The 16698-nt window shown below is 37.3% G+C and overlaps 1 protein-coding gene across 9 annotated transcripts in view; it reads left to right on the forward strand.

The window, feature by feature from the left end:
* Window positions 1-3314: 3314 nt before the first annotated feature.
* Window positions 3315-16698, forward strand: part of tead1b (TEA domain family member 1b) — a 49493-nt gene continuing 36109 nt past the window's right edge. For 4 of the 9 annotated variants that reach the window (XM_032560569.1, XM_032560570.1, XM_032560571.1 and 1 more), the window contains exons 1-2: window positions 3317-3604; window positions 4070-4198. The gene's annotated coding sequence lies outside the window, so the exon portion shown is untranslated. Of the gene's footprint in view, window positions 3605-3774; window positions 4199-16698 lie in introns of those variants that run through there. The other 5 variants (XM_032560564.1, XM_032560566.1, XM_032560567.1 and 2 more) reach the window with 3 other exon arrangements.

Genomic DNA, 16698 nt, shown 5'->3' on the forward strand with positions numbered 1-16698 from the left:
TGACTTGCATAAAATAAAATAAAAAATGTAATAAGGAATGTGAAAATGTATTAGCCAGATAAGATCAGTAAATAAAAAGTGAGTGTACGTTTGTCAAGGCACATAAAGAAAATGTGCTTTGACACATAAAGAATGATGTTGCAAAAATTACAAATTTACTTAAACAACATGAGTGTGACATAAATGTATAGAAAGAGGAGAAGCTGCATTTGCTGTGTGGTGGGTTGGCCCATTCCTTTTCGTTTAACCTGTAAGTGGCCCTCACTAGTCTCGCTCTTATCTCTGAATAAAGTGAATCAGTGTGGCTGGTTGAGCAGTCTAAGCGGAGAGCCAGGAGAGCACCTGGCCTTACACGCCGATCTGATTAGAGGAGGTTGCAGGCCAGGCTGAACCAGACCAGGCCAGAATGTGGCAGCAGCAGGGAATATGTGCGTGAAGTGAACAAGATCAGACTAATTCTATTGCACCATTACCTTCTCCTTTTTGACGGAGCAGGGTCAAATCAAAGCAATGCCACAGCACAGACCAGCCTTTTCAAGCCCAGTAACAGGAATGGAGGGCGGGGGGCAATAGACACACTACTGCTTTCCTGGTTCAGTACAGATGAGTACAGTTCTATGAAGCATGTATTTAATAATCCAAGTGAAATTATCTACGATGCCCCAAATTGGCTTTCAAATTAGACTTCTCTGACATATTTTTCTCAGTGTGAAATTGAGTGAATATTGAGAGTCACAGTAAAAATTGAGGCATTTTGTAGGTTTCCACACACAGATATGAAAGGCATTGAAAAGTAATCTTTTTTATTACTATGATAACTCATTGTTTGAAAATGGAACAGGATTAAAACAAAAGTGAATTATGGTAATATGACATACCTTGTGAAGTAAGTGTAAGTATGGGTTTGACAGTAAATGGTTAGTTTATATGATATAAAATACATCTGGGTCTGTTTTTACTCAGCTAAGTCATTCTTTAAAATTTACTAATTGCTAATGGTTTGTGAGATTCAGTAAAAATAACTGATGGGGGAAGTGATTTAGTTTGAACAGAATGGTTCACATGTTAACATGCAGTCATTAAATTAACTTGTGTCATTGCAGTGTTTGATCACCTGTGCTTCAGTTCAGATTCACCTACAGGCAGATTTTTCTGTGAAACATGCCTCCAAATTACTTGTGCAAAACTCACCAATTCACAGATTTTTTTGTGAAGCATATCAAAACTGTTTGAAACAAGCTAAAAATACCTCTGCACAGTTGGACTTGACACATTGTTGTCTGGCGTTGCAAAGCAGCCAATCCAGGATTGGCTCTGAGTGGCTGCAGTTAATAATGACAAGGGTTTTAAAGTGGTAGAACAACCTATTAAAAAGTAACCAATGTGAACGGTTTGGCTCCCTTATTCCTTTGAAAGAGAAGAAGTTTGTTCACACCCATCCACTCCAAGCAAACTAAACTTGTTCAGGGTTTCTCCAGTTGAATTGTAATAAAATGTAAAATGAAAACTGTGGCCAAGGTACAGTAGTGAGTTTCTCCAAACACCAGAAGTCCATGACGTCTTTTTTTTTGGCAATTTAAGCTCAGCCACTCATCACTCATATTCAGCCCCAAAATACATTTTTTTTTATTCCTATTTTCCTGTCCAAATTTAGTCTTAATGACGAGAACAACACTGGGTTTTATGAGTACTAAAAACTTTACAAACACATTTAGCAGCAGAAATCCTCAACAAATTTTTCACTTTTACTCAATGGTCTCTGATCTCATAAATTAGTTAATGCAACTTACACAACAAGAGCGTAATGTACACCACACTACCTCTTTTTTTACTAAACAAAAAGTCACTATTCTTCTTTACTATTTGTGAGAATGATGAGATTTAATACAGCCACTGCAAACAGGAAGATTTCATTTCTTTCAATAGTTTAGCAGTTATCATTTGGTGAAACAACCGAGCAAATTCTGTCCCTCCAGGATTTGATGACACTGAAAATGACTCAAAACCTCTTATATGCCCTCTTTTCTGACACTGGACACTTGTGAATATAGTAAGTAAATAAAATGTAATTTATGTAGCACCTTTTAAGATATAAAAATCACAACATGAACCAATACAACTTCACAAGAATCTTGAGGCCTGAGAACACAACACTGCTTCTAAGCAACACTAGCTGACAAATTGCCAGTGTTGGCTCCAGATGCACTGTAACATTCTTCTTCAGTGTCTTACCAAATATACTATTCAATATTTTTCTGGGTGACATGATATTAGTTGCTTTGATGTTTGGAACTACTTCACTACGCAGATAGCTGGATGGAAAAGCACTGGTCTTTTAAATCCGAACATGCAGAGACAGACATTAAATGGTGTTGATGGATGTCCTCACAGGAGCAGTCGTCCATCTTCATACAGACATTTCTTCGTGGGGATCGGTGTCAAAACCCTGGCTTCTGATGAACAACTTGTTCAGACAGGACTGAAGCTGTGTGCTTTCACTGTTTCCTGTCGCACTGTGTTTGAAGTCATTCTCGTTAATGGAATCGTAATTAGAATCAAAACAGTCCTAAAATGGAGTTTGTGCTAACTGATACCAACAAAGCAAATAAATAAATAAATAAATAAATAAATAAATAAATAAATAAATAAATAAATGATTCAGTTGAAGTTAATTCGTGATTTAAAAAATTTGAGCTCTTATATTTTCTCATAGAGCCAGGTGGATTTGGATAGTTTTTTGTGTTTGTTTTGTTTTGAGAAAGTGTTATAAAAATTGAGTCAATTCTTTTTTTCAGTTTCAAAGCTGCGTCTTTTCATCGGACATGGGGGAGTATCTGTGGTATTTTCTACACACGTTGTGTCGTAATTACAAATTTTATTTCTATCCAATGCAACATTCAACAGAGTAGATATCCCTGGCTCAGCAGCACCTGGTGAAATATGTACTCTCATAAAAAAAAATATATGTATTAAATATTAAAATTTCAACTCAGATTCTCAGACTGTAAATAAGATAAGATCTATAACCTTATTAAATGTCCAAATGAGGGCGTATTATGTATGTTGAACTGGAACCCAATTGGACCAAAAAGTTTAATGATTGCAGTGCATGAGCAACTTTTCAACTGTAAAGTGGTGATTAAAAGCGAGAAAACAACGTTTGTATTGTCCTTCTTATGGCTTTCCCTCTGCGGCAGGCAGCGGGTTTCATTCATGTGAAGCTAAGAATTCGGAGTTTTTTCTTGTCCCCTGAAGGCGTCAGATCCTGGGATGTTTAGTGCCTCCTCCTCCCAGTCCCCGCTTCGCCGCTGCCGCTCCGCTGCTGCTGCCGCTGCCTACTGCCCGGGCTGGCTGCTGGCCGCTGGGCCCGGGGATGACGCCACCTCTCGCTCCGCCCCGGCGCAAACTCGCTCCCTGCGTTCATTTCATTCCTGCTCTCATTCCGAACATTCTTCGCATCTCTGTCAGTGCGCGAAGCGATTCACCTACACCTTTCCTGGCTGGCCCAGAAACACTAGAATAACTTGACATAGTATTCAAAATACCCACTAACATCACATTAGCAAAAGAAAGGAACATTTGTAAATGAGATATCAATAACGAGGTAAGTTTTATTTGTAGTTGCAGGTATGCAAACTGGTTGTAGACTTCTGCTCCCGAGGGTTAGTTTAGGTGTCTTAGAGTGACTGCACAGTGTATTAAAATGTTATGTTATGCAAGTATTTAGGAAATATCCCATCTGGTGAAGTAAGGTTTGGTCGTTTGTTTCCTCGGTGGGGATAGATGGCCGCTGTTGCAACAGGGTGCTCACTTTAAACACTCTGCTGTAGCCCACGGCTTTGACACGGCAGCGAAAATCTTTGACATTTTTCACATTTTTTGAAAAGAAGCCCTGATCCTACGCCCCTTATAAAAGCCTCTGGTGGCGTTTGACCCGTGTCAGGCTGCAGGGAAAACTCGCTTTTGGATTAAGGGCGAATAAAAAATTAAAACACACAAGAGGAATTGCAGCTTTTTCTTTTTTGGGACAAGATGACGGTTGAAAACGTTGCTGTTTTCCTCTCCGTAGTTGGCTCGGCCGGGAGTTGTGAGAGCATTTTCGGACCACCTCGGAGAAAGAAAGAAACACGGCGGGGAGACTTGTTGCTTCAGCTCGGCTGACGGCGCTGTTTTAAAATCGACATCGAAGTTTTACCCTGTAAGTATCGCCTTTTTTTGTTTGTTTTGTGTGCGTGCGTGTTTTTTTTTTTTTTTTTGAACGCTTGCTTGTGATTTTATCTCTCAACCGCCCGTGTGTTGCTCTCCATGTTGTTACAAAACCTACTGAACAGTGGGGGGGAAAAAAAAACTCCTTATTGTTTCATATCAAAGCTGTCTTGTTTGTCCGAACAGGGTAACTGAGTTTTACAGCTTTGCACATTCTGTGACCCTTTTTTTTAATATTCTGAAACCGTGGTAAAATGGGATCTCTCGAGATTTTTCCTGTTTATTGTTAATGAGAGAAAATTTAACTAAATTTATCAGCAACTCCCTCCTTTTTACAACCGAGTATTCCTTTTACTGAAGCTATAAAACGCCCTGTGGCGACTTATTTGAACTGAGACCAGACTATATGGAGTTTATAGCGCTTTAATTTGGGGTTTCCTTCACTGTTGTCCTTTTCCTTTCTCTGCTTTGGGAAATGCCTGCTCAGCTAAAACTAGAGTGCCCCCCTCCCTGTCCAGCTGCAATTCAACTCCGTAACACTGATTTCATCCACTCACATTGGACTCTGGGGAAAACTTTTCTCCTTTATAAAGAAATACTTTTAATGGAGCTCAGCTTTTATTAGCTACTCTTTTTGTATTATTACAATTGGTGCAATTATAATTTTTCTGTTTTTGTACCTCATTATTTCTCTGACTTTTGGGAAATGCTTAATACTAAAACAATCTTAGAGGAAAGCAAAATACACTCGTTATCAAATTATAACACAAACGCATGCATACAAAATTATGTATTGCAAAACTCTTTTACTCCTTGAGCTTTTTCACATTATGTCAGCTTACAGCTACAAACCTGAATATATTTTGTGTGATAGACCAACTTAAAGTTTGTACAAAACTGTGAAGTAGAAGGGAAACAATATGTTTTTCAATATTTGTTTTAGAACCCAAAAAAAGCCCTCCTGAATAGATAATATGTACAACATTTCGCTACCATTACAGATGCATGTATTTTGTAGTATGTCTCTATCAGCTTTGAAAATCTAGGAATTAATATTTTGCCTGTCTTTCTTTACCTTAGCTCAACGTCATTTATATCGGATGGGGAGCATCTGAGAACAACAGTCAGATTAGTAATTGTATTTGAGTCTGGACTTTGACTGGGCCATTCTTACACAAATATGCTTTGATCTAAGCTCTTTCATTGTGATTTTGATTTATATATTTAGGATCGCTGTCCAGCTGGAAGGGGAACAGTTATATCCGCTACTGCGTATTGGTTTGTTGTACAGAGTACATAAGCTTATGGTTGTGATGTGATAAATAATACTTTTCAATGCTTCACATCAATTTTTTTTGCACATGCCCTTTGCCCTTAACTTTACTGGGAAGACTCTAAATGTAAGTAAACTAAAGAACATGCAATTTTTTTTTAATGGACTCTTTGTGCATTTTCTGCAACAGTCTAAGAGATGCAACACATCAATGGATAAATCATGCAGATGTACAGACATAAAAACTAGATAAGATTTTGGATATGGGCGGGTAGTTTTTGAGTTCCTACATATTTTTGGATTTCACACTTTACCTGTTCTACCTTTGTCGCTTTCTGTTCTCAAATTTGGTTTGCTTTAACAAACGGGTCATCAGACCACAGCTGACACATCTCTGGTAGCCTGATGTGATTCAATCAAGTTGTTTTTATAGATTATTAGTTTAGGTGAGAACGATGCATCAAATCACGCAAACCTATTTGGTCACTTGGCAGCTCTGTTTTGAAATGCTTCATTTAGGTTACAAACATGTTTACACGGAAATAGGAACAGTTGCAAAAGACTAACTGATATGTTTGGAGTGCAAGGGGGTTTCTCTGAACCTGTCAGATTTTTGCAACTTTTTAAAAATCTGATAAAGAACACAAAATTCTTACCATTAGTTTTTGGAAGTCAGTTTGATTGCTGTCAGGTGTAACCATAGACATGTCACAGTAAATCAGCTTACTAAGAAGAAGGAAAAAAAAACAATGGCTTTGTTTTATTTTATACTATGCAACCGGTGGACCTGTTGGAGAGAAGCCTGCATAACATTTGTACAAGAATAGCTTATTGTGCCTGCATTGGCTGTGGATTTCAACTCAGAAACTTAAGACCAAAGCAGGAGCAAAAAACTCTGAAACTTATTTTTTAGTCAACTTTAATGCACTTAAAGCAGGAGACAACATAGAACACACTCACTGTTATGATGAGAATTAGCCCATATTGTTCGTTGCATTACAATAAATCAATTTTTTTTGGCAAATATGCATGAATAAAAGTATACTTAAAATCAAAATTTTGAATTTCGTGTTGGATCATTGTCTATGGAGGCAGATCCAGATACATTTCTGAAAGAGAAGGGTTCGAGCTGAGGGATATACATCCTCATTGTTGAGGTTGGCTTTCTTCTCGCTGCGTTGTCCAGGTCAGAGGGCAGAGCTGCACAGTGTAGTCTATCTGTGATGAAGTGTGGACAGAATAATGTGCTTTTGTGAAGCACAGAGTGGATTATGTTACTTCTTGGAGCCAAGTGAGACCTCTTTCTTTCTCTTGTTAAGAAAAGCATTTTGGTCAGAAGTGGTATCAGATAACTATTTTGTAGCACATTTTTTTCAAACATGTAATTTACTCTGGCAATTTTGTTTTATTTCTGTTTTTTTTTCTTGATATTACAAATAACGTACACAGGCTGCAAATCCCGTTGTCTTTGCATACATTATTGACAGAAGACAATTATTAAAAGCATAAAAATATAAAAAGTACACATGGATCTTTTGATGCACTTCTATTAATTTAAAAAAATATTAACACTACCAACATAACTAAACATATTAGAGATTACAATTTTCACAAACTGATAATCATAGAATATTTTTCTTTTAAAAATGTCTGTGTCCGCATCACTGGCATGAAGCCTGACTGTGAATAAAAGTCCGTCCTTTCAAAGCTCCTCTCTGATGGAATAGAGGCTGCAGCTATGTGCCCGTGTGCTTTTGCTAATTTCTTCACTTGTTACCACCCTGATAGATCAATGTGAATGAATGGTGTTGTGGTCTGGCAGCGAGGATGTAACTGATCTGTGAGCATAGTTTCCACTTTGTTATATTTCTTAAGTAAAACTACAGTGGAAGAGGTAGGTGCAGAATCACTTCAAGTTTTTATTTTCTATGTTTTGTAGGTGATGTGCTGAACAAAAGTGTCCATAACAGTGTCATTGCTTGGCACATAACGTCGTACACTAATGGTACCTTTTTGTAACTTTAGCATAGTTCATTTTTGTGTGGAGGATTTCAGAGTCTCTGCCCGTTTTAAACTTGATTTGTAACTTCAGACTTAGTCCTTATATAACTACGCTGTAAAACAGTGTCTAAATTGGAACTGAAATAATGCTCAATATTATTCTCATGAAAGAGCTTGTCTGTGTTAGTTTGAATAATGATACAGTTATTAAATGTGTGATCGGATGGGGTGCTGGTGGCTGAATCACATCAAAACATCAGTTTTCCCCTGTCATGGTAGAAGAGCTGCTCTCCTGCAGGCGTCCAGAGTGTGTGTGCCCTGAGCTAAACTTGATCTAGAAAGGGAATTTCAGAGTACGCTTTGCTGCTCAATAGTTTCAGCAGGGACTGCTGAGGCCCATGGAGAGTGGTCCTTAAAAGGAAAAACTGGCTCAGAGCCACTGACGTCATCTAAGTAAATCTGCTCCAATAATGCTGCCATAAACTGAATGTCAGCTACTACATGCACTTTGACCTTGTCAACCACCTCAGTTGGAATACTACTCACCTATTTTGCTCTTTGTGCTTACTTACATCGTATTTAGGTTTACTCAGACGGAAATAGTTGTTTAAAATAAGCAAGTTAAGTGTTTCTTGTGTAAAAGGAGTTTCCAACAACTAGATCACTATTGTTTATCTTGACAATCCTGAAAGAAATCTTAAAAGCAACGTTTATAAAAATCAATTTGAAATGCTTAATGCTGTCTGAAAGAAAAAGAAAAGGCATTCTCAACACACACTATACAGTAACAGATTTAGTGAAGCTACGTGCCGCAAGTTAACCATATCAGAAAAAAGAGGGGAAAAAGGAAAAAGTTGAAGGAAAAATCTGGGAAAAATGTTAATTAGGTAACAGCAAAAGAAAGGTGAGGTCAACAAAATAGTAGCCAATCTTGTAGCTGTTTACCTGGTAAGCAGTGTTCAAATAATTATGTGGTTTTTGTTTTTGTTCTGTCTTGACATGGAGGCTAATAAACACAAAACGCCTTTAAATTTACAGCTTCTGCTTGGTACATTGAAAACTTTAGCTGCATTACCTGAACTCTTATATGAGAGTTTATGTAATGAATATATTAAACTCTGATGTAAGGCCTTTGTGTTCTTTTCTAGACAAGGGCATGATTTATTTTCCTGTTTTGATGAGAGATGTTTTCAATTTTCTAGACGTGAAAAGGAACCAGACGTGTCATTTACATGTTTCTCTCTCAGGTGTCCTGCCGCACTCACTCTACATAACTTGCCTGTTTGCACTGTGGTAATGATGAAAGCTAAAATAAAGAGAATTTAAAAATTCACACACCTGTGTCTCTGTATACAGTCAGAGCTACATTCACACAAATACTACAAACATAAAACATCATAAACTAGCTATAACTTTATATAAGTATTATAAGATAGACCAATTCAGTACACCAGGTACAATAAATACGGCAGATAAACAGCACACAATATTAACATTCAGTCTTATCTTCAGATGATAATAATTTATGCTCTAATGAACATAAATTAAGTTAAAAACTGATTCACACATCAAAAATCACATTCCAAACTATCCTCCTCTGCAGATTAGATTTGGCTGTTTTCACAAATAATCATAATTATTGTTGTAATTCCCCCACAATTATAAACAATACAACATTTTGCCATTCACAGTTAGAGAGTTCATTCAAGTTCATTCACAGTGGGAATAAGTTTTAAAACAAATGTATACAGGAACCTGCAGCTAGTTTTTATCTTTAATTGTTGAATTAAAACAAAAGAAGGGTGATTATAAATTTGTATGTGTCCCTTTTTTTAATCTAATTTTAGTGAAATCGGCCAAAATTAGAAATGGCAGGTCAAACTTCAAAGAATATTGGAATTCGTTCTTGGCCCACCAAACCTTGATTGGTGCACCGCTAATAGAAAGTCGTATACTAGAAAGTAGGCAGTTGGCAATTGTTGGTGTTTTTAGTTTCACTGTTCATGGACGTCTTAAATTTACCAACGTTCTTGTGTTGCTTTAAATAAATCATCAAATGACTGATCCACCCTTATTATTTGAAGTCAACACAATGTAACCCACTTTGCACTGTTTACAATGTGGTAGCCTTAATCATTTGTTGTGTTCAAGAATTTCAGCTCCATGATCCCTCATTTGGTCTCTAGTGTTTCAAAACCTTTTAAAAGATTGATATGTTCTTCCCCTTCTGTTATTACACAGTTTTTTAAGAAGACAAATAAATGAGCTTCCTCCTCATCACACACACAAAAAACAATATGTACTCCATGAATCATTTTATGAGTCAGTTTCTGAAACCACTACAAACACTTCTAGCTTTTAGCCGCAATGAAAGCAGGAAATCTGGGCTTCAATAACTTCCTTTCTAAGTGGCTGACCAGAGAGGCAGCAGCGATGCTCAGCTTCTTCAGAGTGAAAGGAAAAAAAGGCATCCAGTTGCTTCATTTATGGAAACTGTGTATTTTTTACGGCTTGTGTCTATGAATAATCTTTGTCGCACAACAGCTATACTCCCAGTCACTGCTTGGGTCAAATTTTTGCACGAGATTTTATCAGTGACAGCTGTTCTGTTATCATGGCTAACACAGATCAGAGAGGTTCTTTTGTGCCCCGAAGTTATCCTAGGTCCAGTGAAAGGCACAGACAGAGCTAAATGTAGGCTTCTAAAAAAGAATATGATGACTTTGTCTGGTTTATTAGTTTGTGGTCTGTTGCAGCACTCTGCAGCTGGGAGCTGCCATCCAACATCCAAATCTTCTTTTTTTCTGTTTGGTTTGGCAAATTGGTTAATATTTTTAAACATTTCAACAAGGGTTTTAGATTTATACTGTCAGCATCATAATTTTTCTGTGGCATCTAGGGCAAATATATAGTCTTAAAAGTACTAATTTTCAACATTTTAAGCATACTACTTTCTTCTGAAAAAATGAAGTTGAAATATCTCTAATTGCTGCCATCTTTTTTCTAAACCAGTCACTGGTTTATTATTGGCATATTGTTAAATAAAAAATAGTCTTTTTATTAACTTTCAGGAACTTTCTTATTTGATCTTCTGTGATTAGTCAAATATTAGGATCCTAATGTTGTGTAATCTTGCAAACAGGAATAAACATAACCTGAGGTATTCCAACATGTTTGATCATGTTGCAAAATCAGCTAAGACTAAGGAAATGGAACAATAACAAATAACTTAAGTTTAGTACGTTTTATTAAAGGTAACAATGTAGTAGCAGAAAACAGAACAAATCTCTAAAGTCTTTGTGAGATAAAAAATGTGAGACACCATGTCTGTATAATAGGCAGCGCAGCACCAATCAGGTTTTTCCTGGTTAATACCAGTTTTCAGGTTACACATAGTAAATGTGCCTCAAAGCAATGGTTGTTAGTTTAGCCATAAAAATAATATGAGCCTTTAGTTTTAATACATTCACTGAATTTAGGGAAAAAACCCAAAAATATTTAAGAGAAAGTTCTCAGATTCCAATCTCTAGCCAATCAATTGCTGCATCTATATCCATTACTCTATTTCTACTGATGATCTTCAGAAAATACTTGAGGAATATTATATTTTATTGCACCCACTGGTGTCCCTGTCTCAGCCATAGAATAAACAATTAGTTTGTACTTGAACTGGATTTACTAAAATTCAAAATACTAATCAAAATCTTAATGACAGAACTTATAGCAAAAGAGTTTGTAGTGTGGAGGAAAAACTCTTCTTCTACGGAAAATAATAACAAAAGAAAGATACGAGGGGATAAATGATGGTTATAGAAGCAGAAAGAAAGAGAAGAATGGCAGCAACAAATGCAAATGGTGGCCTTCACGCTCATCACTATGATTTGTTTTTGTCGTGCCTGTCCGCACACGGCCTGAACGAGCCAGCAGCCAGCCCTCGGCCTGCTTTGCTCTCATAACTGTCAGGAGATCCTTTATCTGACAGACCTTTATTTACAGCTTTAATTTCCTGAGCTTTATGTGTTCCGCTCACACGCCACGCCACTCTGACATGGACTCACGCCGCCTGGAATGCACTGCACATTTTTGATAGGCAAATGCCCCCTGGGCTATCATTCCATTTATGTTTGAATAGTAAATTGTCCCTTTTTTTATAGTCTAATATTACTGGCAGAGCGGCTCTCTGTCTTCAAAGAGGAAGATTTTGTCATTGCAGATTTATAGTCAATTTTTCTGTTGTTGTTCAGTGTTGGAAAGACTTACTTACACCTGTTTGCTGGACAGCTAGTGTCTCTCTGTTTACGTCTTGTTGTTATCGTTCCTTAGACTGAGACAGGTAGAGGGCTGCTTTGACAGAACCTGTAAATCAATCTAAAACAAAGATTGATCCTGCGGAGCCTGATGGTTGCTGGGTAGTTGGATACAGGCCTCATGTTTGAGAAAGATGATATCAGACAGACTCCTGGCACTTACGCCTGCCAGTTCAAAGAGGCATGAAATAAGCACCAGGCTGTTGTCAATAACAAAGGCGGCATAAGTCAGCTTTCTAGCATCTGCTGGACTTTTAGGCATTATTTGCAAAACTACTTTAAGGAATTTCTAGTACAGAGGAAGGTGTTGATGCAGAGTCTTCATTGGGATTGTTTGTGATTATGCAATATACCCTTTTTCTTTTTCAAAAACTTCTTTGAAAAATGTTTTTTGCTTTATATTTTCTGTGATTGATTTGAACCAGTATTCAACAGTTGTTGGATGCCTCAACTTTCATTTTGTAAGAATTTAGAGAATTTTGCTCTTTACTTTATTTGTCCAATGAACCGCATCTGAAGGTCCTCAAAGATCTACTGTAAAGGGTTGCATTCCATAAACATGCGATTCTCAAGGTACCGTAATTCATTTGTTTTTCTTTTCTTGTTCAGTCATAAAAAGTGGAATTTTAACACTTTATCACTGTTAATGTTCATAGTTAGTTACTTTCATGAAAGGGGAATAAATCTGACATTGCTATCATAATTATGCAGAGGCCAGGATATGTCTTTACAACATGTTAAAAATGTCGAGTTTTGAAATCACATGGTAATTACAGTTTTGCACATTGTGGCCTTAGCTTGTGTGGGCCATTATGGGGTGCACAAAAGTCATTCACAGAATCATTATTGCACCCTCTGAGATAACGGCACAAAAGAACTCCACATGGAAAATTACATTTGAGACCTCTCATCTGCTATTTCATTACCCTGATCTGTCTGATGGGTGAAATGGCTTCTCTTAATTTAAGGAGCTGGATTCCAGCTTGGTGAGTGGTTTATGTAATCTCACAGTAAGTGTAATTTCCTATAATTCCATGTCACACCTACTACTCTGCTTAGCTACCGCATTCAGTTCTCACATTGCGTGCCGTCTTTTACCACCGTATCTTACAAATAAGGCCATTTCTATGGTGTGCAGCCTTCAAAGACAGAAGTATGCAATTATTTTTTAAGCTGCAAGTGTTTCCATGGGTGACATTCATACCTTCCTTTGACAGACATAATTAGCCTGCAGATTCTGCAGCACTAAGAGACCGTTCCTATTGAAAATTGCTAGGTTATTCACATGTTTAACACTGCAGAAGCATCTTGTTGATGCAGATGCTTCAAATTTAGTTAATTGAGAAGAAAAAATATATGTTGTGGGCAATTTTTGCCTATATTGTGGCTAAGTTTAGACAACAAATCAACAAACATTACCCTACAGGTAAACAAAGCAGCCGCAGTGTCAGCAAACCCCAACAAGCAAGATAACTATGTAACATGTTGTTGATCATATCCATGGAGGTTTTTTTTAGCTCTTAGTTTATTGTAAGAAATGTGTTTTATACAATCCCATACCATTAATAGATGTTTCATTAATTGAAAACAATTAAAAATGTTGGTTTTACTCTTCTGAAACCATTAAGACTCAGTCGGTGATCATGCTGTGAGTCATGTTGTGATTGTGGTTATCTGTTGATACTGCATTGAACTGTTATAGTGTTTAGCTTGTGTCAAAGCAGACTACTGACCTAGGAGAAAAACAGGAACTGCAAAGTGAACCTGCAGCTTATATCCTGCGGTTTATAGTTGATAAATTTCAATACTAAAAAAAATGTGGCTAAAACAGAAGCCATCTTCTTCAAATAACCAATCGACTTGTTACATTTCCATTGATGGAAGGGCAAAAGCCAAACATCAATGGCAACAAAACTTCAAAATGGCTTCTTTTTTTTAAAATTCAACAGTAAATTTGAGACATTGGAATTGATTATATCCGTTTAAAACTATTTTTCAGAAAGTTAGGGTTTTAAAAGTTGTATTGCTAATAAGGACAGATCTTATTGCACTCATAAAAGGAAACATACAACGAAGAGAAGCAAAACCTACATGCTCAGTGCAGTGGTTTGGCCATTTTCATTTACCTTGCACCTCTTTCAGAAATATGTATGTTTTATTAAAACATTTGTATTAAGTTTTAATCCCCCCAAAACCTCCCAGAAAGCCATTCAAATTTTTGGGAATGCATTCCAGTGTTTCCACCTGACCTATACAAGGCTAATTGCTATTTTTCAAGATATTCAAGTGAAGTATTCAAATATTTCAAATTCAAATATGCAATGACTGTTTAAACATTTAAAAATCCGAGGTGATCATGAGAGTTTAGCTGCGTGTCTCTTGCATCTCTTCAATGGACTGGCAGTCTGAAGTGACTCTCCTTACCTGCTTTTTCATTTATAGAAAGAAAAGCTATTCCATGTTAGAATAACAGTACAATACATTAATCTAACTAATGACAGGATATGAAACTTAGTTTATCCTTAGTTAAGGTGGAAAATCTTTTTTCAAAAGGTTTTTCTCAGCACCTAAGTCATATTTTATATTGGCTTACAGTGCATACAAACTTCTTTTTTTAATTCAGACTTTGCTCTAAAATGGAAGCTGGATTTGATTAGAAGCTCAGTTCATGATTTTTTTTTTTTTTTTTGGATGAAAGGCAGAGATCTAGAAAAAGTCCCTGGCTTTTAGTGGTTGAAATGGGAATGTTTCCCCTCCCTCATCAGTTTGTTAGTTCTGCAGCGTCAGCAGACACCACACAAAAACGGAATTCAGTAAAAGCTCCCTCAGCTCTCTGGGAGGTTTTTTTCCCCTCAACAGCTTGCTCCCATCCCCCCTTCCCCCTCATCCACTGACATGTTGGAAGAAACATATGCTACTATTCCTGCTTCCTGACAGTGTGCACTGCTTCAGTGGGATCTTGCTATGGGAGGAAGCAGTTGTCTGGAAAACAGGGAAGATTAAGAACTGAAACTGATATCAGTGCATTGATATCAAATGGACTAAATTTTAAGTATTTTTTTTAAAGGCAATAACTGGTTGACAACCAGAGCAGTAATATTTTTAATGAAGTCTTTCTTATGCATTATACAATTTGTGGTGATAAAATCAGAACACATTGTAATAGCATTGTGAGAAGTTCCTAGATGTTAATAGCTAAATCATTCAGTCTCTGCACTCCAGATGTTTAACTGAGCTCACAGCCCAATATGCAATCTTCTATGTTGTATGTTTAGCTGAAAAAATAGATGAGAAGGCTAAATAACATTTCAGTTTGCACAGTCCGTATGAAGTGGAAACAAATACAGTAAAGACGGCTACATTGATTTGGAAATTGCAGTGGTAACAAGTGTGGATGATGCAGCCAGTAATCCCTTGAGAGTGATTGGTCAATTAGTACTAAATTCATTCATTAATACCTAAGAACTTGTTACCTGGAGTAGGTTTAGAAAACTTGCCTTCTAGGAAATTACATTTTTCTTCATTTATGCCAAAGACCTGTATTTTTGAAAAGTTAGTACTATTTATTTATTCATACATAATCCAATCTGGTTTAAAGCAATGGTTTCTGAAGTGAAAGTCTGGGCCCCACTCTGTTTTATGAAATACACATAGCATGGTTCCTATATGCTTTTAAAACGATGATGGTGGATGGAATCTGGTTTATTTAAATCATGCCAATTCAGAGCAAATTTCATCTCAGCACACACAAGCCCCATTGATAAATATGTAATCAAATCAGTACCGTAAATAGGCAGATTTGGGTTTATTACATACATTTCAAATTTTTAAAATGTTTTTCTGGAACTGGTAGGCTTTAATTGCAGCAGATCAGACAGGAAATGGGTAGAAATGGCCAGTTAAAACATGCACAGAAGACTAATAGCCTCTGTATACAGGGCGGCTGCTCTACATACATTCCAGTTTGATCCTAATCTTATGACAATGCAGTCAAATTAAGTTTATAATGCAGTTGACAAAAGTCAATGACTTGCTAAGATCCTAGAGTCCGAGTATTTCTGCAGATGTCAGGACTGTGTCTTGTGCTGGAAATCTGAGGTGAGAGTACAGTTCCCTGTGGTGCTCCTGTGTTGGTAACCACTTGGCCAGACATATGACCGTTTAGACCTTTTAGTGTGGTATGTTTGCCAGGTGTTTGTTGAGGCCTCCACCTGTGACTTCAGGAGGTTTTGAAAATGCAAATCAGGTTGAATTGTGTTAAATACACTGGAGAAATCAAACAACATGATCCTCACTGTGCTCCCTGCTTTGTCAAAATGGCATTGGATTTATTGAAGCAGGTGTGTGATTGCATCTTTAATTCTAACTCCATGGCAATAAAACTGCAGAGGCTCCTGATATGTGCCTGTTTGCTTACTCAAGTGGGCCAACATGAGTCTCTACAGGGTCATCATAATATGGGATGTCAAGGCAACATGTCTGTAGTCATTGTGGATAAATGGGTGAGCTCTCTGTGGTCCGGAGCAAGGCAGGATGTCTTCCACAAAACTGGAACCTTCTCTTTGCAACTCTTGGGTCAAACTAAGGTTGAAGAGGTACTGCAGAATCCCACAGAGCTGCTCTGCACAGGCTGTCAAGACTCTGTCTGGCATTGACACCATCTGGGCCTGCAGTCTTGTTTCAGTTTAGTCTTTCCAGCTGCCCCTTCAACTGACAGACAAGTGGAAGAGGGAGGGAAAGGGAGCAGCAGCATCTCCTGATTGGATTGAAGACAAAAATGTAGAAGCAGAAGAACCTATGGCTGAAGTGGATGTAAAACATTTGAGGTGTGTCAGGAAAGCTGTGGGTGAAAGGAGGGTAGGGCTGTGTAATTGTATTGATTCTACGATATTTATTAAAAAAAATTTCCTC

This window comes from Xiphophorus hellerii, chromosome 4 (assembly GCF_003331165.1).
Source record: "Xiphophorus hellerii strain 12219 chromosome 4, Xiphophorus_hellerii-4.1, whole genome shotgun sequence".
In the NCBI taxonomy this organism is placed as follows: Eukaryota; Metazoa; Chordata; class Actinopteri; order Cyprinodontiformes; family Poeciliidae; genus Xiphophorus; species Xiphophorus hellerii.